Source organism: Panthera tigris, chromosome C1 (assembly GCF_018350195.1).
Source record: "Panthera tigris isolate Pti1 chromosome C1, P.tigris_Pti1_mat1.1, whole genome shotgun sequence".
NCBI lineage: Eukaryota > Metazoa > Chordata > Mammalia > Carnivora > Felidae > Panthera > Panthera tigris.
This window is the reverse complement of record NC_056667.1, coordinates 2653467-2681345: the sequence shown is the minus strand read 5'-3', so window position 1 is coordinate 2681345 and position 27879 is coordinate 2653467. Positions and strand designations below refer to the sequence as shown.

The 27879-nt window shown below is 52.3% G+C and overlaps 1 long non-coding RNA gene across 3 annotated transcripts; it reads left to right on the top strand.

Moving 5' to 3' along the window:
* The first annotated feature begins 4570 nt into the window (after nt 1-4570).
* On the top strand, nt 4571-27641 carry LOC122241315. 3 transcript variants are annotated; one of them, XR_006221383.1, is made up of 5 exons: nt 4571-4750; nt 23408-23634; nt 24361-24560; nt 26336-26705; nt 26964-27641. It is a non-coding gene; the product is annotated as an uncharacterized LOC122241315 (long non-coding RNA). The 3 variants fall into 3 exon arrangements; XR_006221381.1 differs by lacking the exon at nt 24361-24560; XR_006221382.1 differs by lacking the exons at nt 4571-4750; nt 24361-24560 and adding an exon at nt 14298-15463.
* Nucleotides 27642-27879: the final 238 nt, after the last annotated feature.

The following is a 27879-nucleotide window of genomic DNA, read 5'->3' as shown; positions in this document are numbered from 1 at the left end:
ACCACTGGGGAGGTGACTTGGAAACGGAAGGTGTCAGAGCAAGTGGGAGGGAAGCAGCCAGAGGTAACATGTGAGGATCGCTCCGGAGGGAAGCCTGGCTGCGAGGGGGAGCAGAGAGAAGGGAGAGGCCTGGAAGGGAGTGTGAGGGAAGGGAAGGGAAGATGAGCAGCCCCAGGACATGGCTGGGTGCTGGTACTTTAGAGAAGAACAAGGCAGCGGGAGGGCAGACCCACCGCTCGCGGGCAGAAGTGATCCGGGGCCAGGACTGTGGGCTCCAGCAGATAAAAGCACAGGACGCCCAGGTAAATTTGAATTTTAGACCAAGAACCAATTTCTTTTTTAGTGTAACTGTGTCTCCACGCGATATCTGGCATATACTTACTTTAAAATATTATTCACTGTTTATCTAAAACCCAAATTCAGCCGGGGGTTCTGTGTTTTGTCCAGCAACCATACGGCATTCAGAGTCTGCCTGTGTAGGGGGCACGATGCCTCTTCCATCGGACGCTCATCTCCTCCTGTGACTGGTACTCAGTGCGCACCTATTGTTATGCCCAGAAGTCGTGATCCCCAAATACCGCCACGGAGCCGAGTCCGATGTAAAAGCAAAAGAGCCTTTATTCGAGCTAGCCCGAGCTCAATCCCCTACCAGCACCGACACAGCGGTGAGATACCGGGGAGAGAGAGCGAGTTTCAAAAGGACAAAGGTTTTATTGGGGCCTAGGGGCAGTTGATGAGGTAATGGCTGTGGCCTCAGCCGATTGGCTGGGGAAGGGTCGGAGTCTTGTTAGGCAGGTGAGCAGGAAGTTACTCAAGGGGAGGAGGCGTGGTCAAGGTGAAGGACACAGAACAAGATGGAGTCGGCCGGTGTAGGCCCGCCCTTTCACCTACTATGTGCTAGGCCCTGACCTAGAGAAACAGCAAAGCCCTCGTCTGTACGGTATTTACTTTCTAGCATCAGACGTAATGAACACATAAACAAATTCAGAAAACTGAAGCAGATGCAAAGAAAATGGAACGAGATCCCGAAGAGATGCCGGCCGTGGTCACGGCAACGTCGTTCACTGTAGTCAAGGCACGGAAACACCCGTCCATCAACGGATCGGTACAGACAGCGTAAATATATGGTGAAGTGTTGCTGAGAATTTCCCTTAAGAGAAGGAAATCGTGGCCTGTGCAACACAGACGAATCTGGAAGACGTTTCCAGTGAGAGAAGCCAAACACAGGACGACAGAGACCACATGGTGTCATTTACGTACGGAATCGGAGAGAGCCGAACTCCTAGACGCAGAGGCCAGGAAGGGAGTTACCAGGGGCTGCGGTGGAAGAAACGGGGAGACACTGGTCAAAGTGGACAAGGCCTTGGTGTTCAGATGAGCAAGTCTGGTGCACGGCAGGGGAACCACAGCTCACGGCACGCCCTAGCGCACTTGACATTTGCAACGCGGTAAATCTTACGGGATGTCACGCACACAAAGCGGAAACTATGGGAGGTGAGGGAGATGTCGATTATCTTGACTGTCGTGGCCATTTCACAGTGTATGTCAGGATATCACGTTGTGCACCTTAAATACACACAATTTTTATTTGCCAACGAGATCCCAATAAAGCGGGGGGACATACACGAATAAAGAAGAAGTGAAGGTACCGGGAGGGGGAGGCCCGCACGTGTGATGGATTCGCAGACTGAGGGCGTGTGGGGCAGGAGCAGATTGCCACGGCACGTCTGAAAGAACCCCCTTTAGCTTTAAACCGTCTCCAGGGCCTGGGAATCAAGCTGTGGGGCTGGAGTCACCTTGCGTACCCGACTGAGAGCAAGGGCACACATCCGTCTCACCATCTTCTACCCAACACAGATGTCACTGGCCGTGATACATACAGAGTCCTGCTCCGGTGTCTCCAAGGGCCACGGTGATCCCAGGCACCTGAAGGAAAGCTGGCAAGACACCTGCTCGCTGGCCTCCCCCGGCCCAGCGGCCCTCCCCCTGCCTTTCATGCCTGCCCGCTGCTGGGGGGCAATGCTGGTTACCCCAGTCACCAGCTGCAAGGTGGCCAGGAACACAACCCAGAAGCCTCGGCAGGCAGCACTCCCTGGAGCTGGGCCTGGGGAGGCGACAGAGGGAGCCAAGGTCCCTGACCCTGGGGGAACCTATGCAGGCCGAGCTACTTGGAGAACAGACCAGAGCCAGGCGGGCACATCCGGCAAGCACCAGAGTTGACTTCAGGCCACAGAGCCCTGCTTCGGCAGTGCCTCCCCGTCGCTTCCTCTCCTTCCTCTCTCCCCCCTGCAGCTGGCAGGAGCTGCTGGGTGGGGTCGCCCGGGACCACCCGGCACTTCCGGGGCGGCTGAGCCACAAGCTGGAAGAAACCTGGGCCTCCAGGTGGTCCTCAGAGCACAGCTGTCTCACACCCTTGGGCACCTGCCTGCCGGAGCTTACAGAAAAGACAAATGGACCCTCTTCTAGGCTTAAACCACTGCTGTTTGGTCTCTATCAAGGCAGCCAAGCCAACTGCATACACCGCTCTTTTTTCTCAAGGTCAGTGCCCAAATCTGCGCCCTGCCTGGCCGGGCCACCCCACCCCCCCAACCGGCAGCAAGCCCCAGCTTCACTGGTTTCTCCCGTCCTCTTCCTCTCCCTCCCCCTCAGCTCTGCCTCCTACACAGGGCCTTTGCACATGCCCTTCTCTTTGCCTGGAAAGCCTGCCCTGCTCCATCCCCATAGCTCCTTGGGGTCTCATCCCAAATGCCTCCTCCTCTGGGGGGCCTCTCAGACTCCGCTGCGGACAGGCCACCCATCAGAAGCCCATCCTCCGGTACTCCTGGGCCCACCTCACTTCTCCCAGGTGCCAGGGGCATTTATTCACTTTTTTGATTATTTAAAGCCTACGTTGTGGATCTAACTGTGTCCTCCAAAAAGATATACTCAAGTCTGAATGCCCAGAATCTGTGGATGTGACCTTTGCACAAGCTACACCGAGGTCATTAGGGTGGACCCGAACCAATGACAGGTGACCTGATAAAAAGAGGAGAGAACACACAGACAGTCGAATGTCACGTGATGACACAGACCCAGGGACCAGGAAGCCACTATGTGACGACGGGGGCAGAGACTGGGGTGACAGGCTTACAAGCCAAGTAGGAGAGCAGGAGCTGGGGAGACGCCTGGGACGAGAGGGAAGCCCCCCTCAGGTGATGTGGGGAGTGTGGGAGCCGTGACTTCTCGGGGACTGTGCCACAGGAAGGGCAACAGGCCGCCACCGGTGACCCCAGTTCCCGGGCCACAGGAAGCCACCACCACCAACCTTGTGACACACCATGTCTCTCCCTTGGTTTCTGCTTCCCCTTCCCTCCCCTCCCATCGCTCCTCTGTCCCCTCCCCGCTGGGGAAGCACCCTCAGACCTTTGCTGCCCAATGGTCCAGATGCCCAGCGGCCCGTGGCCTCCCTAGTGGCCGGCCTGGCTGTGCCTCCCTCAGCCTCAGCCCAGGCATGGCCAGAGTCAAGGCCAGACTAGCCCAGGAAGCCCGTCTACCTAAAGCATGTGGTGTCCTGCTGGGAAGGCGGGGTGGTGGGCAGGCCACCCCTCACTGGTGGGGTCACAGCGAGCCAGCTGCAATTTGCTTTGGGTCCGATGTCCTCATGGGTCTTGTGCCTGGGACACACTGGGAGGACTCTGGAGTTCCCCCCCCGCCCCGGCCCCGACTTAATGCCATCTCCTCCCCAGATGTGAGCTCTCAGCTGTCACTTAACTTGCGGGGCCTGGGAGGATGGGGAGATGCTGGGGGTTGCTGAGTCAGTCGGTCCGTTGACGGGTTTAGCACAGGGGGGCTGGCACTCCAGGAGTGAGTGCTCTTTAAGATCTTTAAGATTAGAGACTGACGCTCAGAGTCCCTGGAACATGACCGGCTCTGGGCCCCCACCCCCCCCCCCCGGGGCAGGGCTCAGGGGAAGGAAGGCTCTGGGGGCCGCCAGGGGTCCACGTGCCCCCACACCCGGCATGGCAGGGATTGCCAGGGCTTCCGTTGCCATTTTTATTTCGAGGTGCAACTCACGACGTACGATGAACCATTTTGCAATGCGCAAGCTCGCACTCAGCACGTTCACGGTGCTGTGCAAACACCGTCTCCAGCACGTTCCACGGTATTTGCATCCCCCCAAGGAGACCCCAGACCCATTAGACATACAAAGCTTTTTGCTCATCCAGTGCTAACACAGGGAGGGAGGCAGGGAGGGCCAATCCATCTGGTGCTGGTCTCCTTAGGCGGCCGACAGCCAGACACACGGCATCAGGCCGACCAGGTGGACGGCGGGGCCCGGCTCCAACCACTGCCCGCACTGCCTGCCTCTCCTCCAGCAACTTGGGGTGCAGCGTTCTCTGGGAGGTTCATGTGTGGGTCTGGGGGCCGGACTCCCCGACCCTCTGGAAGGTGTTGGCCAGACTCACCTCCCTCCCCGGTCCCACCAGACATCAGAGCCAAAATGCAAATGTGCGATTCCTGTCTGGCTAGAGCCCCTCTGAAATATCGTCTTGCCTCCCCGGCACCCCCTCCTGTGCCGCCAGGACCCAGCCTCTTCAGTCAGAGCAATCTGTTGCCATGACAACCGTCTCTCCCACTCCACAACGTTTAAACACCAGCTTCCTCAGCTGCTTCTTCTCAGGGGACCCTGCAAAGTGGCTTCAGTGAGGGACAAGGGGTGGCAGGCCCGCGTCCTCTTGTTCTCAAGATGCCAAGCAGCTAAGGTCCCCAGGTAAGGGCTGGGGACACCCTCCCACTGGGTCTGAGCGGGGCGGCTCTCAGGGATCCTGCAGCTGGGTCTCCTCCAGAGCCCCAGAGGTCCGTGTCCCTCCACCTTGAGCTCAGTGCCGCTCAGTCGTAAGGAAACTAAAGAAGTCACGGGTCGTGGGAGCAGCGCATGGTTCTTTTCCCACTGGGAAAACTGGCCTCGAGGGAGGCACTGCCTCTGACTCACAAGACTGCGTTGCCCAATCTGGTGACGACGCAGGGCCAGCCCACGATGCCACCTCTGCAGGTCTCAGCGGTGCGGTCTTGCAGTGACAGGGGGTCCGGAGCTGACGGCCAAGAAAGAATTCTTGAAGACGTCTTTGGTGCAAAAAGGTTAGATTTTATGAAAGCACGGGGACAGGACTCGTGGTCAGGAAGAACTGCACCGGACCGGATGGTGAGGAGTGACTGACCATATACTTGAGGGTTGAAGACTCTCCCTGGATCCTGGAGGCCTGACCATGGTCAAGCTCAGGTTGTTTTTCCCTCTGGCAGAGCATAAACATGAAGACGGCAGGGAGTTCCTGGGGGAAGGTTTTACTCTGCTGGCCTCAAGTCTTTGCCAATGGGCTGCAGGTTAGAAGGAAATTTAATTTTACCCGCCATTTCCTTCTGCCTTCATTCCCCACATCAAGACCTGGCCCGCTTCCAAATTAGCAGGCGACCCCCAAGAACCCAAGAACCCAAGGACTGGGCGGCCACCATCCCTGCGAGTGGGAAGAGGGATGCAAAATAGCAGGTGAGTCTGGCCTGAGAAGACCCACAAATGACCTCTTAGAGCAGCAAATGAGCATTCCCTCCTGGAGACTCACACGAACAGCACGGTGAATTCTAGAAAATCCACTCAACACAAAAATCGCTCTGTCCTCCCAGGTTTGACTACACGCACGCCTTCCTTTCTACCCATCCATAAAGCCCAATGATGTATTTATTTCGGAAATCTTTCTGCTCCAGCCGGGGCCTTATTTACAAGTCAATCCTGACTTTTACCCACAGGTTGTTAAATGCCAATAGCTTTGATTTTATATTTAAATCAAGCTGAAAGCTTTCGAAGCTCCTAAGAGAAAACCTTTGTCTGAGGACTCGCCTTCTCAACCTGTTTCCTCCAGGAACTTTTTTTTCTTTTTTTATTTTAAACTGAAGCTGGCACTTATGAATTCCATCCCCGGCCTCTCTCCTGTTCAGCTGTATAACCTTGTTATGTTAACATAAAAATTAAACACGAGAGATGAATCAGCTAAATTGGATTCACTTATATAGATCAAATGGCTGCACCCCAACGGACAGGGAAACGGCCCTACCCGGAGCCGGGGAGGGATGGGCTTCTTCTGTGGGGTACGGATTTGAAGAAGGAAAAGGAATGTAGACTGAGAGGTAAGGGAGATGATTCATTTTCAGAAATACCAAATGAAAGCTGTGTTGTCCAGTTAACAGGTTTACAACCTATTGGGAATATATATGAGCCCGCCCCCCACCCTACTGTGGAGTCCCAAACCTTTAGACACCCCACTTTCTGGTTCTCCTTCCCCTCTCTGTTTCGCGGGTTTACTTTCACAGGCTTTGCAAGGAGCATGTGCCAAAGAACAGAGGGAGGGGGGACCGAAAGTGTCCGCATCAGCTAAAGGATGCACACTTGTTCCAGTCATATTACCTTGTGCTTCCAGGGACACAGGTGACATCCAGGTCAGGCTGCAGCCTCTGCAGGATCAGCCAGTGAGGAACCGGGGGCGGGACTTACGTGCTAGGACATAAACTGTCTGCTGTAACTGCCCAGGGTGTGTACGTCCATCCAACACCCCCCCCCCCCAACCCTCGCAAGAACGTTGATTAAACAACCTCGCCTCACTGCTCCAGGTCTCCGCGTCCCTCCTGGATTGGGTCGGTGGGCTTATTTCCTGCATGGACTGAGAAATACAAAGGCAGTGTGAAAGGCCGGTGTGGTCCCTGACACTCTGAGCACACACGCCAGGTGGCTGGGAAGGAGTGTGATGAGCTGCCATGATGTGAGGAGTGGGCCCAGACCCTGAACTGGGCAACGATGTCTCATCCTATCCTCCCAACAGCACAGCTGCCGGGCAGGCTGAAGGGCGGGATGCAGGTTCCAGGCTCTCCTTGGGGGAGGGGGAGGGGTGTGGAGGGGCTGGCCTGGTCTTACTGGTAGATGGAAAACAACCTCAAATTTGACCTCTCGAGATGTTCTGAAGGAACACTTACCTCCTAAAGTTATGACGAGGGATGATTAAGGCCAGCTGAGACCCCCTCAAGCCCCCTCTTGCCTTGGGTGGGATATGTGTGACATTCCTCAGGCTCTCCCGGCCACCCGAGGACAAAGGAGAGCACAGAAATCCAATGGTAGCTGATAGAGATCACAGGCCTGCAGGACATGAGTTTCCATCAGTTTACAAATATCTCAGCAAATTCCAAGAAAAAGGCAATCTTGCCAATAGCCTGATCTCCAGAAACCTGTAGGCTCAGTTCCCTGGAGCCCCAACATCACTCTCCCCTCCATGGTGACGTGGGAACAGAGGTGAGAAGGAAGTGGCAGGTGACATTAAATTTCCTTATGACCCGCAGCCCATTGGCAGATCCTTGAGGCAAATCCAGAGCAGAACGTTTCTCCAGGACCCCCCACCGTCCTAATGTCAGTGTGTCACCAGAGGGAAAACAGCCTCAGCCTGAGGACAGCAAGGCCTCGGGTATCTTAGGAGTCCTGGTTAGCACATCACAGTCCTTCTGGAGGCCTCCCTGTGGTCTTTACCTCCCCCGACTCCTTAGTATATAACCAGTCAGTGTTCAGAACCCCAGGGCCCCTCTTCCTGCCCACGGGTCCTGTCCCCGTGCTCTAATAACATCACCTTCTTTGCACCAAAGACATCTCCAGAATTCCTTCTTGGCCGTCAGCTCTGAACCCCCACCACTCCAAAACCTCATCAGGTATAGAGCGGGGGCCCAGAGGGAGCACAGTTAGGAGTTCACCGAAGGTCAGAGAAAAGCACTGGGGCAGAATGAGCTCCTGAGTTGTCCCACCTGAGTCCCCGGATGTCCCCTCTGCCTCCCACTGCACTGGTGGCATGCATCTCGGGGGCGATGGTGGCTGTGTCTCACCTCCCACGCTGCTGTTGGGCATCCGTGCTGTGTCTGCATGTCAGCTGCTCAGACTGGGCCAAACCCACACCTGCTGAGTGCAGGGTGTGAGCAGAGGGGACCACAGGGCGTCCAGATGGAGACAGTTTCCTACGGTGAATTCCCGGGGAGAAGTAGCAGCAGACCAGCTAACGGATGAGCTCTCAGTATATCCCAAGGCGGCAAAAGGTCTGTCACATTGTCACAGGCGTGTGCTGACCACAGAGGAGGCTGTAGGTGCACTGGGTCTCAGAGATGCCACCGATTCTCCATGCTCATCCTGGAGAATACCTGTTACAGGTGGGAGGGGCATGTAACAGAGAAGACAGCACCCAATTCTTCTTGGATGTGGCATATGACTAAGAGGCTGCACAAGAGGGCAGTGGCATCTCTGCCCTCAACAAGAGTGGGCCACATTCCCCGTGGTCCCGAGGGGGCCACCGGAAGCTGCCTTCCCAGGGCACAGTCCCCTGCAGTGGAAAAGAGTCCTCCCACTGTGGCGGATTAAAGGTGGCTGCCTGTCTTGGCCACAGTCTCACGGAGGGCTGGATCTAGCTCCTGCCCTTTGATCCTGACCAGTCCAAGGCAGCACAAGGGGTATTCTGCCTTCTAAGCAGCTGCCTGGCTGTGCACAAGAGTCGCTCTGGGACTCCGGCTGAGAGGGAAGCCAGTCGCCTTGCAATCAAGCTGACCGCCAACCAAGTTGTTGTATTGCAGGAAGCCCAAGCCGCCTGTTGGATGCAGTCACGGTGGAGCGAGATCAAACCTCAGGGCTTTGGCCCCACCAGGGCTCTGGCCACTCCCGTGGACCGGAGACAGACCCCCAGCTGAAGTCTTCCAGAACAGTCTGAGGAACAAAATTCTGAGCCTCTCTGGTTGCAGAGTGGATTGTTATGCAGCGACCGACAACCACAGGCGGGGCCCAGACTCCTGGTGTGCAAGGGCGCTCAGAAGATTAAAGCAAAAATCCCAGAGATAAAGATGATGAACAATACGCTCAGGGTTACCCCCTCCTTCTGATCCTTTTTCCCCCGTAAATGTCATGCTTCCAGAGACTGTAGCTAAGAAAGTTCAAAGTAGTAATATCAGACATCGGCTTCCTTTTTTTCTTTTGACATTTTATCGTGGACACAAGACTGGAAGACGACGAAGGCTCTGGTGGGTGTATGAGGCCCTCGAGTGGCAGGTGTGCCAAAGCTGTTCCCTGCGGTTGCGTCAGCATCAGGGGCTCAAACACCAGCCACGTGGTACACAGACGGGCAACGGTCCGAGTCCCGGGTGAGTAGCTTGTTATCAAAGCTCACAGTGAACCCCAGGACTGAGCCCAATTAGAAACACACCCCCAACCACCGCCAGGGGTCAGTCAGTACAGCCCCACCTCTGAAGCTCAGCAAGTGGGGGCGCCGTCCTCACAGTCCCTAGGACCCAAGAGGCGCCATCTTCTCAGTCACATGACAGCTCTGGGAACCAGTGGGAAGTGCCTTCTCGGTCACATGACACCTCCAGAACCAATGGGAACTGACTTCTCAGTCGCATGACACCTCCAGAACCAATGGGAACTGCCTTCTCAGTCACATGACACCTCCAGAACCAATGGGAACTGCCTTCTCAGTCACATGACACCTCCAGAACCAATGGGAACTGCCTTCTCAGTCACATGACACCTCGGGAACTGTTGGCAGGCTTTAATCTGGATCAGCTTTGTGTAATGGGCCACCAAGTGCTGTGGTCTTGACTGTCATTTTCCAGTCTGTGCAAAGATAGTCTCACATCATCATATTCGACAGCAGTCAGCTCCTGCCCGTGGGACTTGGTACCTTGGGGGGAATCGGGGCACTTTGCTCCTGCCTGGCTCTGGGGTGGGGGCAGGGAGCTGACACCCGCTGAGGTCTGGCTCTGCTGGTCCTCTGCTGTCACTCTTAATGGCAGGCTCCTCAGAGCATTCCCCCTCCCCGCTCACACTGAGCTCACTGCCTGCTGGCAGACAGAGAACATGACTGGTGGTCTGATGTTCCAGACTGGTCCAATCGCTGCCCCCTCCCAGGCCATTAGAAGCAGATCTGCTTGAGTTCAGCCTCTGCGAGCCATGCCTGCTGGCAACTCCACACGTGCAGTGTGTGCAGGGTCATGTGTCTGGTCAAGATCTCCCAACGGGGGATGCTCCAAGCTCTGCTCTGGGTTCAGTGGTACATGACCAGACAAAGTCCATCTCCCATGTGACCTCAGAGCTAGGGGGCAGATGGACAATGAACAAGTAAATCAATCTGCGGCCAGGGTAGATGCAGAGAGTGAGAAGTGCTGTGAAATAATAAAGCAGAAGAGGTGACAGAGGGTATCTGGGCTGTGAGAAAAGGCGGTTGGGTCGGGAGGTCATGGAGGGTTCGTGCAGGAGATGACACCAAGTCCTAAGTGACAAGGAGGAGGCAGGCAGGCAGCTGTAGGAACCAGAAACCCAGATGGAGAAAACAGCAAGTGCAGAGATCAGGAGGAGAAAATGGATGTGGGGCATGGTAGACAGCAAGCCAGTCACTATGACAGGTGAGTTGGCACCAGGGGGGCAGAGATGCGTCCTTCTTCACCCAAGGCTCAGCTCAACCACCTCCTTACATGGGCTTTCCTGCAACTCCGATGGAGATGTACCTTCACCACTGCGCCAACTCCACTCCCCACCTCCTCACCTCATCTCAGTCCATTCAGGCTGCTGTCACACCCTGCCACAGACCAGGGGCTCATGTAGACATTTATTGCTCACAGGTCCAGAGGCTAGAAGTCCAAGATCAGGGTGCCAGCAGATCTGGTGTCTGGTAGAAACCCGCTTCCTGGCTCGTAGACAGCTGTCTTCTTGCCGTGTTCTCACATGGTGGGATGGCAAAGGGAGCTCTCTGGGGTCTCCAAGGAGGGCACTAATCCCATCCATAGGGCTCCACTCTCACGACCCAATCACCTCCCAAAGGCCCCACCACCTAACATCATCATATCCAGCATTAGGATTTCAACATATGAATTTGGGGAGAAACACAAGCATCCAGTCTATGGAATCTTCTTCTGTTTTCTTAGTAACTCTTGGTATTTTCTAATTTATGTGTTGATCTGTTTATCATCTGTTTCCCCTGCTGGAATGTATGCTTCATAGGGAGAGGCCATTTCTGCCTTTTTCACTGTTATATCCCCAAGCCTTTCAGCCACAGGGATATAGCAGACGCTCAAGTAATAATTGTTGCATGAATATTCGCCATATTCATCATGAGCTATCAGCGCAGCAAGCACACAGGCATCATTGGAGTGAGTCTGTTACATCTGGAGATAGTTCAGCATCTTTGTGTTTATCTTTCGCCTGAAGGGTAATATTCTCATCATGTACCTGCATTCAACAAGCACAGCCACACTCACCTGCTGGGTCCTTGATGTTCCCCAGCCTTCCTGAGAAGTTAATCAACTCTAGGATAGAAGTAATGATGCTCTGTCCACTTCAGAAATGACATGACAAGAGCTTTAAAGGGTTAATTAACTTTTCCAGTGTCACTCAGCTACTCAGGGATGGTCATGTGACTCAAACACATGGCTGAGAGTATTTTAACTCCCTGCTCAGCTCAGACCCACATACACGTGAATACTTGTGTTTTGGTGGATTCATTGCCTCTTCCCTAGAGTTGCATTTAATTCTTTGTCTTTAACCATACTTGGCACTTGACCCTTAAACTAGTGAAGCTTGTTAAGTCTCTCTGGCTGTTTTCATGCCCCCAAAGAAGCAGCACAGTGTAGTGGTCAGTGATGTGTGCCCTCCAGAGCCAGCCTGTCCGGGGTCCCCCATCAGATCCTGGCTACCTTGGGCAACTAATTGAACATCTCAGTGACTCCAATTCTCCATCTGTATAATGGGAGTCATGAGAATAGTGACCTCAAAGATTTGTTGACCTTATAGATTTGTATTTAGCTGTGAAAAGCACTGCCTTTGATTAGGAAAGATAAAGCTGTGTGAGAGCATTGATTCCCCCACTGAAAAGCATGAAGAGCCAGGTAATCTAACCAAATAATAATCTATCTTTCTTGAAACTATGAGAGAGCTGAGGTGGCAAGGCAACCAGGTGAACTAAATTCCAAAAGGTGACAGAGAAGAGATGGGGCCCATGAACTTTTTAATCTTGGCAACATGCAGGAAGAAAGGTTGGCCACCATAAAATTGATTGGGAAGAAGATAGCTAAAATTTTAATAAATCCTTAAAAGTGAGTGTGAGCTAGCATGATTAGTATAAAATCTGGGAGCCCAGAGACAAGGAGCATCCATATTAACTCTCAAGACCTTTGCCTTGGTCTTCCACTGTAAAGGTCATGGAGACAAGAAGAGACCAGGAGAGATGCCCACCTTGGTGGTACCCAGGCATCCCCTTCACTCTTATGAGACAAAGCCCTCATCTTCTGGAGCTGTGGGGGCAGGAACCCTCAGCTCCAGTCCCAGTCAAGGTAGATCAATGCAGAGGGTAGAAAAAAAGCTATGCATCCATGAGGGAAGGGCAGAAAAGACTTTAGATAGGACCCAAGATCCTAAACTGGTATAAAACAGAGTTCTGCCATCCCTGGGGGATAGATGGGAGAAGTTCTCCTACCCAAGACCCCCCCCACACAGGTACAAGGCAGAGTGTATGCTATGGAGGGAGGAGGATCAAGGGGTTAGGAACCCCCTCCCTTGCCCCCAGGCCCAGCCTCACAGTGCCTGCCTAAGACTGGAGAAGAAGGAACAGCCAGTCCATACCCACACCATCATCTTGAACAGGCAACAAGAAATGGCAGTGTGCCACAGAGAGAGGACAGAGTGTGGGAAGGGTGCCTCCTCCATGATACAGGCAGGGAGAAATCACTGGAGGCTGAGATGGGGCACAAGGTAATAGTAGCCCACAAAAGGAGGAGTTTGGGCTCTCAGGCTCACTAAAGGTAACAATAGCAACAATAAAACCCAACCCAACTCAACTCTTGACCAGGTTGCCTCAATCTCTTACACCAATGGCCTTACAGGAAAAAAGTAAATCTCACTTCTGAGAGTAAAATACTATTTACTTCAATGTCCACTGTTTCTCTACACACAGTTTCTGTAATTTAATTTAAAAAATTATGAGACACACAAAAAAGCCAGAATAAAACACCCCATTGTCAAGAGACAGAAGAGTAATAGAACGAGACCCAGAAGTGACCTATGTTTTGCAGCTATCAGACAGGGCCTTTAAAATGACTATAGTTAATATATTAGGAGATCTAATGAAAAGGTAGACAACATGCATAAATGGATGGGGAATTTCAGCAGAGAGAAGTAAAGTATAAGTAAGGTCCAAATGGAAATGCTGGAAATGAAAATCATGATCAAAGAGATGAAATGTCATTGATGTAAAGAACTTGAATGGTGCCCGTAATGCATTAAGTGCTCAGCATTTGTGAGTTTTGTTATTCTGGAGGGCAGGGAATGTGTCTTTTTTACCTTGTCCCTAGTGGGCTCGACATTCAGCACGGGACTGGACTCATGGGAGGTCCACAGCCAGGAATGTGCAAATGAACACAGCGCCAGCAAGAGCAGAATGACTAGTTTTCTCCAATGACACGCATGGAAAAGCTTGTAAACTGCTGTTAGTAACACTATTGGAGTTTTGTCATAGACAAGGGGCTGTTCTAAACTTTTCACATTTGGTCACTCTCTAAATATCAGTCTCCTTACAAAGTAGGTACAATTATTCTCATTTAACAGATGGAGCTATAGCCACAGAGCAGGAAATTGTAGGCTTGGGCCACTCTGATGGAACACAGCCTGCCTTGGCACCCACATTCTTAGCCCTTTCAAGATGACCATGTTCATTCCTTGCCAGAACAATATGTGAGTTTCACCATTGATCCCCATTATGTTTTATGGGCCAATGGGCTTCTAGTTCTGAAGAATCAGCCAACAGCATCAACAGTAATAATAATAGCTGACCATCGCTGAGCACTTTCTCATGTAGGGTAAGCCACCATGCTGAGTATTTAATGCACATGAGCTGATTTAATCAGCTATGAATGCTATGAGGGAGATAGCTCTCATCATCCCCTTACACTGATGAAGAAAATGAGACACAGAGAAGTGAAGCCACTTGTCCATAATCAGACGGTTTCCAAGTAGTGGTTTGGGGCCAGTATCTCTGCTCTTCATCCTTGTACTAAAATGCCTCCAGGCTAGAAATTTCTGGAGAGCCATCAAACATTGCTCCTGCACAGGGGAAACAAAGTTGTCTGAGAAAAAATTCAGGACAGAGGGAAGTGGAGATGAGCAGGTCAGATGTTCTTGTGACATCACTGAGACTTGAAGCTGGGTCAGGTGTTCTTGTGACATCACTGAGACTTGAAGCTGACACCATGGGTTTTTAAGATGCATGAGTCAATGTACTGACTTTTTTGTTTAAGCCACTTTGAGTTAGGCTTTCTCTACCTTGTGAGCATCTAAGTCTCTCTCAGAAGGGGTCTGGTCTAGAGGAGGATGTGACAGTGGCTGCCGTATCCACTGGTCCTCAGATGGAGGTGGAGGGTGCCTGAACTGCGATCCACAGTTGCCACAGAATTTTATCAGCATGGGGAAAGCAAGTGTGCTTCTTGTGAGCTTACCGTTCACCCCACAGAGAACTAGGGTCTGAAATGCCCCAAAACGAACCCTCAAAAAGCTACCTGCCCTTATCTCTATGATTTTTAACATCACTGACCAATATCACCACCTGGATTTGAGGGTCTAAATCATGAGTAGAATCAGGATGTGCCTTTCTGGCCAGATGGCCCAGGGCAGGATTGGGAAGCTGATAATGAGAAAGCTTTCGACTAGATTATCTTTCAGATTCCCTGTGATAACTCAGATCCCAAATCCCTTTGATCCCCAAATCTTGAGAGCTCTGTTTGCTCCACCTGATTGCTTCCATGAACTGTCCACTTTGGACTAAGACTTGCACTTCTTCCCATCTTCTTGGGACACAACATTAATTTTCTATACCCAATTTTCAACCAAATTCCATTTTCTAGCTTTCCGGCAACTTCCATCCAGGTTAGTCGTTTAGCCTGTTGGTTTCAGGTCTCCTCTTTAAAAGAGAGAAAAAAATCATCCCCCATGCTTCACAGGAGGATTGTGAGAATTAATTAATGTTTGTAAAGGGTTTTCCATCCTGTAATGTCTTTGATATCAGAGGATGAAAGCGTGTGAGTGGTGGTGATGAGGACCTGGTTCAGGAGGGAAAAAGAGAGAACAATTCTCTGTTCGTTTTAGTGCTCATCCATGCTGTCTGACACTTAACAAACTCCTTTTAAGTTATTCCAAGTTAAATGGATGCATGTCAATCCTATTGCTTTGATGAAGCCATCCAAATAAAAATAAAAATTCAAAATGCTTTTGTACAAACCGAAGATGGAGGTAGAAGTCTGTTTCTTGTCAACCAGAACCCTAACTGCTGCTGTAGCCCCTACCCTGTCATCACTAGGAAGGTCGTGAATCAATCTGCTCACTTGTGGGTCCTCCCCCGGACTGTGAACATCCTTTCAATTCTAAGGAAAGAAGAAGGTAAGGTTGACTAATTTACTTTTTCCAGCAGAGAAGATAGTGTCTGTTGAGGGCTGAACTGTGTCCCTCCAAATTTAGATGTTGAGTGTGTTCATATGTTAAATCTCTAACCACCAGTACCTCACAATGTGACCATGTTAGGAGACAGAGTCTTTACAGAGGTCATCAAATTAAAATGAGGTCGTATGGGTGGGTCCTTACAAGAAGAGATCAGGACACAGACACTCACAGAAGGATGACCATGTGAGGTCCCTGTGGGGAGAGGACAGCCATCTGCACACCTAGGAGAGGCCTCAGGAGAAACCAACTCTACCAACATCTTGATCTTGGACTTCCGGCCTCCAGGACTGGGAAAGAATGCATTTCTGTTGTTTAAGCTACCCTGTCGGTGGTACTTTGTTACAGCAGCCTCAGCAAACTAATATAGTATCTTAGCCCACCCCTGACCTCAGCCAAATTTCTTTGTTACCAGTGGATCCAAGAGGGAGCATTAGGGATGGAGTTCTTTGTGGTTAAGGAAGATGTCAGAAAGTGCTCAACGTGTCTGTCTTCTGTAGTCATTTGACAATATTCACAGAGGGAATTTGAGATAAGAATTGACATGTAAGATCATTTCTTGCAAAAAGACCTACATTTTTTTCTTTAAATTATTGTATTTGAATCCTTCTGTCAAATGTCCACATTCTGGCTTATTAGAATTCATCTGAAATCTCTTTTCCTATTGCTCTTGAAGAGGTGCCTGCATGACTTCCTTTGATATATTTTCTGCCTTCCAGAAAAGGGAAATGCCCCCACAGTTCTTTTATTCCACCACAGGAATCAACAATCTTTAGTAATATTTTATAGTAGATTAATAAGACCACTCCTCCAATCAAGAGTTGGTGTCTATTTCCACTCTCTTTGAATCTGGGTTTGGGGGTGGGAGGGATCTCATGACTTGCTTTAATCAATAGAGTTTGGTGGAAATGACATGTGTGTTTAGGAGCTGTATTAGAAACAGAACCAGTAGGAGACAGGTAGGTAGGTAGGTGATAGAAAGAAAGAAAGAAAAAAAGAAAGAGAGAGAGAGAGAGAGAGAGAGAAAGAAAGAAAGAAAGAAAAAAGGGATTTATTATGAGAAACTGGCTCATGTGATTATGGCTGAGAAGTCCCATGATCTGTCATCTGTAAACTGGAAACCCAGGACAAGCAGTGAGAAAACAGAGAGATGATGTCTGAGGGCCTGAGAAGCTCTAGCTCCATTTCAAGGGCAGAAGACTGATGTCCAGCTCGAGGAGTCAGGCAGAGAGAGAGTCCAATGTCCCTCCGCCATTTTGTTCTATTTGAGTCTTCAACGGATTGGGTGATGCCCTCCCACAGTGAGGAGTGCCACCTGCTTGACTCATTCTTCCCATTCAAATGCTAGTTTCACCCAGAAATATCCTCAGAGACACACTCAGGAATAATGTTTTACCAGCTGTCTGGACACTCCATGACCCAGTCAAGTTCATACATGAAATTAGCCATTATAGAATCCTTGGCCTTCAGATGCCTTGGAACTTCTACCTCCACCCTCTTGAAATGCTTCCTGAGACCACCATGCCAGGAAGAAGCCTGAACAAAAGACCACATGGAGATGTCCCAGCTGATCCTGGCCCCAAAAGACCCCAGAACTGAGCCCACCCTTACAAGTGAGCCCAGGCAAGCCTAGCCACCACGTTGCTTGGTCAGCTCAGAGAATCACAACCAGCATTAAATCTTTGTTTTAAGCCGCAAATTTTGGGGTGGTTTGGTGCATGGAGGGATCACCGGAGCACTTCTCTGCCTCTTGGGCTACAAAGAGAGAAGACCAGTCCGAAGTTAATGAAAAATTAACTTCAAAGAATTAAAGACAGATCTATTTATAATAATATAAATATAATAAAAATTATTATGTAATTTTTCAAGCAAGTTAAACAAAGATGTGGTTCAATAAATTGCGAGGGGAGACAGGGTCCTTAAGCAATTGTTGAAAATAGTTTGTAATATCATATTAGTTGTATGAAAATGTTCTTCCCCAAACGCTGCGAAACAATGGATTCTGTTAATAATTTAAACAATGCCCCTGAAATCCTTTGCAACATGATTTGCTTAGCAAAATACTTCCTCATAAATCGTTCCAGGGAAGGCTTTGATCACCCCATAAATTATGCCATCGGGAATTCCACACCACCACAGCCTGAATCAGGGATGTTTTCCTGTGTTTGACCCTGAGCTCAGCTTCCTCTTCCTCTCTTTTCCTTTATCTGCCCCCGGGGGCGGCGGGGGGGGGGGGTGTTTTCATCCCAGAACAAAGTTTGTTAAGTTAGCATATTTCCCAAAATGTAGGGCTCATATCAGACTTCTAACTTTGGGACAGCACACAAACCATTTTTGGTATCTTCCTAAAGATATTCTCCAGACACAGATTTCTACCGTGTGTGCATATGTGTGTACATGTATGTGTCTCTGTGTTTGTGCCTGTGTTCATGTGTGTATACAGAGACATATTCACTTTCTGCGAAGACTTTTTTCATGTTTATTTATTTTGAGAGGGAAAGACAGAGACAAAGCACAAGGAGGGGAGGGGCAGAGAGAGAGAATTCCCAAGCAGGCTGTGCACCATCAACACAGAGCCCAACATGGGGCTCGAACTCACAAACCATGAGACCATGACCTGAGCCGAAATCAAGAGCCAGGTGCTGAACCGTCTGAGCCCCCCAAGCGCCCTGATGCACACCCACTTTTTACACTGGCCTAAGCTCCATCTAACTGGGAAGGTGACTACCGTCATATGGGATGTCAGAGTGCAGGGGCCACATTAGTGTCCCGACCCACATGGGGTGGCTTCCGGTTCCCCCCTGACTTCTTGGTCCTTCATTTACCTATGTCATTGTCTCCCTTCAAGAATGCAGCTCCCAGGCATGGGAGGGGCAGGGCTAGTTTTAAAGGCTAAGTTCCCCCGCAGCCCTGGAAAATAAGGAGTAGAACTTCCCGTGTAGCTGCTGAGGCCCTTCACCCCGTAGATGTCGCCCAGCCCTTTCTGGGGAGTCCTACAAAAGCTGGAAGGTCTTATAGGAGGCACAAAGAACACTTTATATATCTATGAGACTTGACAAAGGACAAATGGCAAGTAATTGAAGACCGGAGTATCGCTTTCATCAGAATGGCCCATTTGAGCGGGTGATAAGCGGCTCCCTCCCACCTCAGAGGCCGGTCCCTTATTCTAATTAGCCTTCGAGGTTATCTTATTTGTGGCTAAGTGGCAACAGCCCCTCCGTCAGTTCTAGGAAGAATGATCAAAGAGGGATTTAATTAAATTTTCATATTTAATTTTCTTCTTTCATTTGTGCAGTCTCCTTTTGCTCAAAACATGCTATTCTCAGGGAGCTGAAAAGTTGCTCAGGAGAGCAGAACTCACTAGAATAGGAGAGAAATGGGGGCTTTATGGGTTTTCTTTAAAAGCACCCAAATCTCTCCATCTCCACTCTGCTCAAATGTGTGTGCAATTTAGGGCAGTAACATTTGAATTATGAATTGGCTGCTCCAGCTGCAAATTAAACGTGTGGCAAATGGCTTGGGTCCCAAATGTGCTTGGAGGCTGCTGGTAACAGGCTCTGCACCAAGGTCAGCGTCTGATGTCTAGCCTTACTTCCCTTAGATCTGCGGATGGGTTTGGTGGGAAGATCAGATTCCTGGGCTGGTTCAGAGAGAAGCCTGGAGGCCGGCATTGTTGAAATGCACACAATCTGACCTCCCTGAGAGCACCTCTTTATTTGCACAGGCACCAGCTCCCCCTGTATAGTCTGTGACGAATGTCCCCCAAAGCAGGGAATGCACTGATCAGGATTCCCATAGTGCCCCAGGAAGGGGAAGGAATCCCTCACCTCCTCTCTCTCCTTCTCCTTCTCTCCTTCTGGAGCATCATTTACATACTCATAATTCATGTGTTCAGTGCACATCATTCTTATCTACTCCTTAGAGCAGACCCTTCCTTCTGGATATCATCTGGAAAGCTTGTGGTAGCTTGGTTTTAAGTGGATTTAAATACAGGCATGCCTTCTGGGGACTAGCAAGGTAATAAGACAGATTTCCCCAGTTCCTGCTGGCCTCCTGCAGTCCAGATGCCAGCGGTGGGATTTTCTGGCTGGCACCTCCCAGCTGTGCTAAGGTCTGGGTTACACAGCAAAGTGAGTTCTTCCTTTAGAGCGCTGGCGAGATCACCAGACAGCTTTTGCGGGGTTGATGTGTGTCCCCCCCTGAAAAATACGCTGAAGCCTTAACACTTGGTGCCTGTGAACGGGACCTGATTTGGAAACAGGATCTTTGCTGACGTGATCAAGCTAAGATGAGGTCATGATGGATTAGGGCGGGCTCTAATTCCGTTACTGGTGTCCCTCTAAGAAGAGACCACACGGAGGGAAGACAGCCAGTGAAGACCGGGGCAGGGACTAGAGTGACACATGCACAAGCCAGGGAATGCCAGGAGCCACCGGAAGCTGGAAGACGCGAGAAGCATGGTACCCTGGAGCCTGTGGAGAGAGCGTGCCCCTGTCAGCACCCAGATCTTGGACTTCCGGCCCCCAGAACCAGGGGAGAATAGACAGACTGCCAGCCTCGAGAACCAGGAGAGATAAAGTCTTGTCTTTTAAGCCACACGGGTGTTGGTACTTTGCCACGGCAGCCCGAGGAAACCCACAACAGTTTACCAAAAATCAGATATCCTGTTCCCTTCTCATGTGACTGAATGGTGGCGAGCAGGACGGCCAGCAGGGGTGCATGGCACACTCATGATGTCAATGTGCTGTCCGCTGAGGGGCCGCGGACACAGTGTGCACAGCGGGGTCACACACCGTGAGTTTGCTTGGGCAAATCAGTGCTCTGACCGTGTGAGTGAGGCGCCCCACAGCGTCCGCCGCTCAGCGACTCCCGCTCTGGGAACAGCCCTGCCAGACAGATCAGAGGTGCTCGTGAAGTTCCAACCACAAATACGCTAACAGCATTCTTACCTAGATGAAGGAGGAACCTCGTTCCTATAAACAGACGAAGCATTTACTGTGGCTCCATCACGGACGGGCTGTTGCGAAGATGCGGAACCCACGTTCGGAGGAATTATTTTCATCACCAGGCAGAGACGTCCTCACAACGTGATTCTCGGTGACGGGAACGTGCACGGGTTATCCAGACCGCGGATCGCACCCAAACACGCCGCCGTCTTCGGTGGGTTCGTGAGAAATCTTACCTCCATCCCTGATCTTCACCGTCCTTTCCAAGTTCTCTGAAGGAATTGTCTGCTACCTTATAGTCAGAAGCACGATGCGTGAAAACAGACTGGTTCCATCACATTAATTCTCTTCTTTACTTTCCCCTCCTCCCCCGGTTCTCCCCAAACCCCTCCTCTTTGATGGGGTTGAAAACATGTCACAAATGGTATTTTGTGTCACAAATGGTATTTTGGAATCGGCATTGTAAGCCCCCCACCCCCAGCTCTCCAAACGATTGATGGGCGATTTCCTTTCCGTTTCCCCCTTGCCCCGTCCTCTGGAAGGTCATTCGATTTGGGACATGGTGATTCATTCCATCGCGGACCTCCCTCCGGGACCTGGCTTGGCTCAGGTGGGCTGCAAACACCAGGGCTGGTTTAGGGGCCCTGACTCGTGGCTCCAAATTTCCTAGACCGGCAGGAAGCAAAGCCGGACCACATTGGACAGGGCTGGGGGCACATGGGTGCGGGTGGGGACTCGGCGTTGGATTCTTCTGTGGTCTCTGTTGGAACCCTGAGCTCACGGCCTCTGACTCTGTGGGGTATGTTCACTTTGGGTGCGGTCCCCCTTTGGAGACCTTTCAGTGCTTCTCTATACCCCCCGCATCGGCGTGTGAGGTCTGCCGCACCAAGTACCGCCAGCTGGGAGCTTGAACAGCAGACATTTGTTTCCCCACCCACAGTCCTGGAGGCTGGAGGGCCCAGATCAAGGCGTCAGCAGTTCGGTTCCTCCTGAGCCTCTCTCCCTGGCGTGTGGACCGCCATCCTGTCCCCGTGTCCTCACACGGCGTCCCTCTGGATGTGTCTGTGTCCCCATCCCCTCCTCTCCTTCACCTGACACCCTATGATCTCCTGTTACCTTCATCACCTCTTTAAAGACCAGAACCCCAAATACAGTCACATTCTGAGGTCCCGGGGGCAAGGACTCCAGTGTACTGAGGAAAGGACTCTTTCTCCCAAGGTCAGAACATGGTTGGACACTCAAGTGAGGCACCAGCTCCCAGAGACACGTTCTCTCCTCTTAGTCTAGTCCCAGCCCGTCCAGGACGGCTGTGGTCCGGCGAGCGAGCCCTAGGTGTTCCAATGTTAGCGCTCCGTCACCAGGACAGCATTTGTCACTTCAGTTGGAGTTATTCACACTTGTCCCTGGTGCTGCCCAGGACCCCAGCTTCCTGGATGCAGCAGGCTCACAGCTGTGATCCACGAGTTCCTGTCCCACTGCTCCGGCATGCCGGCCTGCCCAGCACGGCCTGTCGAGAAGGAGTCGGGAAGTGACCCCAGGGCCCTGTGCCCCTCCTCCAGCCACCTCTGCTGCTGCTTCCTCTGTTTGGTGCCACAAATACAGCAGCTTAGGGCGTGCTGGCAGAGGAAGGGGAGGGGGGCTCCGTAGGGCCAGGCCCAGCTTTGGGGAGTGGGAAATGAGAGCACGGTCCTTGAGGTATTGCTACTCCCACAGGAGCTGTAGGGAGGGGTGCTGAGGTCTGCAGTGGAGACCCCGTCCTCTCCCTTCCCCAGGGCTCCCCCACCTCCAAGAGCACGGAGTGGACAGGTTATGAGCAATGGAAAGATAGTCGGTGTTGTGTCCACGTTTTGTGCAGAAAAAAAAAAGCACAAGAACCAGAGCCTTCCTTATTCTGGTTATTCTCTCACTTGGGAAGGGACCCCTGTATGCCAGTGACTTCCTTCCAAAACCCATCGGCCAGAATGTGTCACCTGACCACCGAGGGGGTTGCCAGAGAACCCGTGGCACGGGAGTATTTGTTCCCGGGCACCTGCCATCCCTGGGCCAAAGCAGTGGCTGTTAGTCAGCAGAAAGGCAGAGGTGGACATCAGGCAGGCAGCCAGCAGGGGGGCCACATTTGGGACAATGACCACCTCTGGGAAGCCAGACCCCTTCCTTCGCCAGCACACACACAGCTACCACGGAGACTTTAGGAGACCTCGATCCCCTTTCCTTTTCCTTTTCCTTTTCCTCTTCCTTTTCCTTTCCTTTTCCTCTTCCTTTCCTTTTCCTTTTCCTTTCCCTTTTCCTTTCCTTTCCCTTTCCTTTCCCTTTCCATTTTATTTTTATTTTAAATGTTTCTTTATTTATTTGAGAGAGACAAAGCACGAGTGGAGAAGGGGCAGAGAGAGGGAGACACAGAACCCGAAGCAGGCTCCGGGCTCTGAGTTGTCAGAACACAGCCGATGTGGGGCTCGAACTCACAAACGGTGAGATTGTGACCTGAGCTGAAGTCCGACGCTCAACCGACTGAGCCACCCAGGCGCCCCCCCCCCCTTTTTTTAATTCTAAATATCTTTATTGGCATAGAATCCACACGCCATATAATTCTGGGCTTTCCTGCTCACAGGCCAGTGGCTGTTGGCACAGTCACAGAATTGTGCCACCGTCACCCTACCCATCTTAAAACATGTGCATCACCCCCAAAAAGAAACTCTGTGCCTGTCAGCTACCGCTGCCCCCAGCCACAGGCAGCCGCTAACCTCTGTCCCACCCACATAGATCTGACATACAGGGAAAATCCTGTGTCCTGAGGCTTTTCTGTGCTTGGCTTCTCACACTCAGCATATTTTCGAGGTCCTTCCTTGTTTTTGTATCCAAATTCCTCTTTATGGCTGAATATCCCTCCTTTGTGTGTATTCATTCGCCAACTGATGATTGAATTGGTTGTTTTCTCCTTCAGGCTCTCCTGAACGCCAGCTTGTGTGTGCACGTATCTGCATTTCCCCGGGGCAGGTGCCTAGGGGCTCAGCCACTGTGCGTCTTCTGAATGCCCTAAGGATGTCCCCCAATTAGGTTCCCATCCTCATCGACCAGCCAGGCAAGAGATCTGTGATTGCCAGCCACGTTTTGTCGGGAATTACGCCGCATCTTTCCTGTGGCCCACGCGGGAGAAAAATGAACGCTCAGGTATTTTCCCTCCCAGTTTTCTCGCATATGCTCTCTGCTCCTACAAGGGAAAATGGAAACTCCCATCAGCAGAAAACCTTAGCCTGCGCTGGGATTCACCTCTCTCTCCCCAGTAGCTGTGGCTTCATGCGCCCGCCCCCGCTTACAGCCTCACCTCCTGTCTCTGGCAGCTGACAGCACCTAAGGGGCCACCCTGAGGTTTCAATGGTAACCCGACCTCCTGCCTGCCCCTCCTTAACCAGGCTGTGCCCCCCCAGGGGAGTACAGTGTATCCAATTATTTTTACCCTTGTGTGTGTGCGTGTTTGTAAACTATAATGGTGAGTTGGGAGAACAAAGGTGATACAAGCCCCTTCTGGCATTTTCTATTGCTATTTTGTTTTCAGTGACTTCAAACCTCCCCCAGAGATCGCAGTGGTGGGGGTTCCAGAGGGCACTTGGACAGGGGGTCCGACAATTGCTTCCACATTCATTGTTTGTTTGCTAATTAAGACGATAGTCTCGTGCCCAACCCCGTGCCAGGATTGTAGGCGGAGAACCCAGTCCTGCCCTCAAAACTGCAAACTCGAGCAGGCAGGAGAGGCCGTGGCCGGACCTTGCTGACACAGGAGCAGCGTGTGGCCCTGGAGTCACGTGGGGGAGGCCGGTCACTCTGGTCCCCTCTCCTTGGAGAAAGCAGGTCAGGGGAGCAGCCTCCCTGTCAGTCTGCTGTTACCTCGCTCTGCAGGCTCTCTGAAGGCCTCCTGGTCACCCTGCCAGTGAAGGAGGGATCCCGACCCAAAGCAGACGCACGGCCCTGACAGCAGACAGAGGAGACGGACAGCAGCTTCCAGTGGCCACACGCATCACAGGCCAGCAGGAAGACCTGGCCACGCGGGGCTCCTGGGGCGGCCCATGGGAGCAGCCAGCCAGCACGGGGTGAAGCCTGTGAGGCTGAGGGCTGGGCGGGGGCAGCTGTCCAGCCAGGGGGCTAGCATGTGGAGGCCTCCCTGCCGGGCGGTGGGCACACACGTGTGCCAAGAGCAGGGAAGCCCAGAGCTGGGCCGCTGCGGCCCAGAGATGACAAGACAGCACAGGAGTCTTTAGGTCTCCTGTCATCATGGCTTTTCGGCTAATCCCTGGAGGGTCAGCTGCCCTGGAGCTGCGGTGACAGCCTCGCCCCCCAGCCCGGTCGGGAAGGAGTCATGGGTGATGATCCCAACGCAGGAGGGCCGGGAGGAACGTTTTCCCTCCCAGACACCTCCAGAGGCCACCCTGGGCCTGCCCAGGACACTGTTTTGCTCCAACGTTTAGAATCCCCTCCTGATGGGACCTTTGGTTTTCTGGCATTGCCCTGTGTTTAACCCTCTGGACTGGGTGGCCGCATGCATTTCTCTAGAATCCCTCTGTCTCCTACTGGCCGCCGTCCACCCTGTGTCAAATCAGCTCCCTGGGTCCCAGCTCAGGCAGCCCCCATCCTCCCCACCCCACGGCTGGTGCTGCCTTCTTGCCCCCACCCCTGCCTGGGCTTGCGGGCAGCTGTCCAGTGGAGCCCCTGCTCACCCCCCTCAGCTGGGGTCCCCGGGCTCCCCACCTGCACAGCCTGTCCTGAGTTTGTTCCCTGCCTGGTGTGGCCAAGGAGCTCCGGACCATATGGGAACAGGGACCTGAGGTCCCATCCTGCTTGGGCACATTTGTCTTCAGTGACAGTAAGATTCCTTCCTGCACAAGCCTGCACCACTGTGTGCCCTGTCTACCCCAGGCTGGAGCTTGAGGGCCTTTTCCATGGGGCCCTGCCATCCCCCACCCCCCACCCTGGCTGGCTCTACTCTCTCTAACATTCCAAGGATGCCTTCCTGGGCGGGAATTCCTGACCCACAGAGATGGTCTTGATGACCAAACATGGGCCCTTCTCCACAGAGGTGGGGAACGTTCGTTGCCAATGTGTTTAGAAGAACAGGATTTGTCTTGGGGACAAAAGTTCAAGGGTGTTTATTCATTCGACTGGTATGTATTAACCACCATATGCCATGCACTGTCCTAAATTCTAGGAAAATAAAAGTTTAAAAAGAGAGAGAGAGAGAGAGGCGCCTGGGAGGCTCAGTCGGTTAAGCATCCGACTTCAGCTCAGGCCATGATCTCACAGTTCCTCGGTTCGAGCCCTGCGTCGGGCTCTGCGCTGACAGCTCGGAGCCTGGAGCTGCTTCGGATTCTGTGTCCCCTGCTCTCTCTGCCCCTCCCCAACTCGTGCTCTGTCTCTGTCTCTCAAAAATGAATAAACATTAAACAATAAACAAACAAACAAACAAATAAAAAGAGAGAGAAAGAGAAAAACCTTTGCCCTCACGGAGCTTACATTCTGTCAGGGAGGCAGACAATAATAGAATAAATAGCTAAAATATACCATCTGTTTTAAAACTGCTTCTATAAAGGAAAGTACAAATCAGGGGTGAGGAGCTGAGGTCGGGGAAGTTGAGATTCAAGATGTGTCTATCAGGGAAGTCTTCCCAGTAAAGGGGGCTTCTGAGCAAAACCTGAAGAGGGTAAGGGGACAGTCCTGTGGGAAGACAGTTCCAAGTGGAAGGGAGTGTATGTGCAAAGGTCCTGAGGCAGGGCCAAAGGGCCAGCAGGGAAGCCTTCTTGGTGAGCAGAGGACAGAGGGTGGGGACCAGGCCCCCTTCCCACAGCAGGGCGGCATCAGAAGCCTTCGGTTTTCATTCCAGGTGAAATGGAAACCCCCCGAGGGGCCAATGGAGGAAACACAGGAGCAGATTCAAACTTCTGAACGTTCCACCTGCTGCCGATGTCCCGGGCGGAAGTGTGCCATCCGTCAGGAGCTGCCCGGGGTCCAGGCCCTGCAACCCCAGCTCCACCCTGACCAGCTAGCCCTGCACGGTTTGCCGGGGGTGGGGAGACTGCCTTTTCTGCCTTCTGGTGGCCCTTTTGCAGCTGTTTCCTGGGCTCTGTCTCCTCGTGGAACGAAGTAACGCCTGAAGCCGCCTGTGTCCGGGGCACGGCCCCTCTTATGCCCTGGCCGCCGAAGGACAGGGGAGTCTCACTAAGCCTCACGCTGGCTTGTCATCTGTTCTGCAAGTAGGTCTTCGGGGATGTGGTGCCCCACCATCGAAGGCCATCATTTCCAGGAGACTCCTCAGAGGAGATCAGAGGGGAGCCGGGCGGTCCCCTGGGGGGGTGGTGCAGGGGGGCCAGTTCTGAAGGGCTCTGGAATCCCTGGGGCCAAAACCAGGGTTTCCATCTGACAACAACCGCGCCGGGCACGCACGCGGAAGCAGAACCTCGGCCAGCTCAGCCCCAGCATAGCCTGCGGTTTTCGTCATTCCCATCCTGCAGGTGAGGACAACGGGGCACCAGAGAGGCTGACCTGATTCACCACGTGTGCGCTTACGGCCACCACGTCCAGGAGCTGCGTCTCCCCCCGGGGCCCACGCTGCCCCCGCCCCAGCTCCCGTCCATCAGTACCACATTTCGCTTTGCACATTTCCTGGGGGAAGAATCCTAATCTGGCTTTGGAAGTACTATTAATACCGACTTTACACTTTTCTTTGTCCATTTGGAGCCATTTGTTTTTTTCTTTTCCGGGTCTCAAACAATTCTGCAGACCTGTGATGAGCCGGCTGGCCCGGCCGCACCCACACCCGCTGCCCCCCGCGCCCACAGCCTTATCGTCGCTCCTGCAGGCCAGCTGACTCCGGGTTGGCTCTGCACAGCAGAACTTCCTGGCGTCTGTCCCTGCCCTCGGGAACATTCTGCCCTTCCTGGGAACATGCCTTTGAGCTTGCCGAAGTCTGGTTTCCCTCCTACGCATCCTGAGAGCTGCTTGCAAGAGACGATGGACCAGCTTCACCTGCCCCCTCACTCCCCGGGCCTCAGCGCCTTCCCTGCACCCAGGTCGCCCGCGAGCATCGATTTCACACAGATGAACAGCTCCTTCCCATGGGAGTTCAAGATAACTCCTGCCGCTCAGTCATCTTTAAAATTGTTCCTTAACTGTCCCTGTCCCGAGTTTCATTTTTCCTCGGCTTTCAATTAAATTAAGCTGCTAGCGGCCGCACATTTTAATTTTCCTGTTTCACACCGGATAATAAATAGTGATCGGGGAACAGGATGGCCTCTTCCCTTGGCCTTCTCTCCTCCCCCTCACCTCTCGTTTCTCTACATCTCATTCCCTGAGTGCGTCTGAGTGTCTTGAGGGCCTCGGACCCATTGATGAGGCCGGCAGGGCCTTGACTGCACACCTGCATTATTC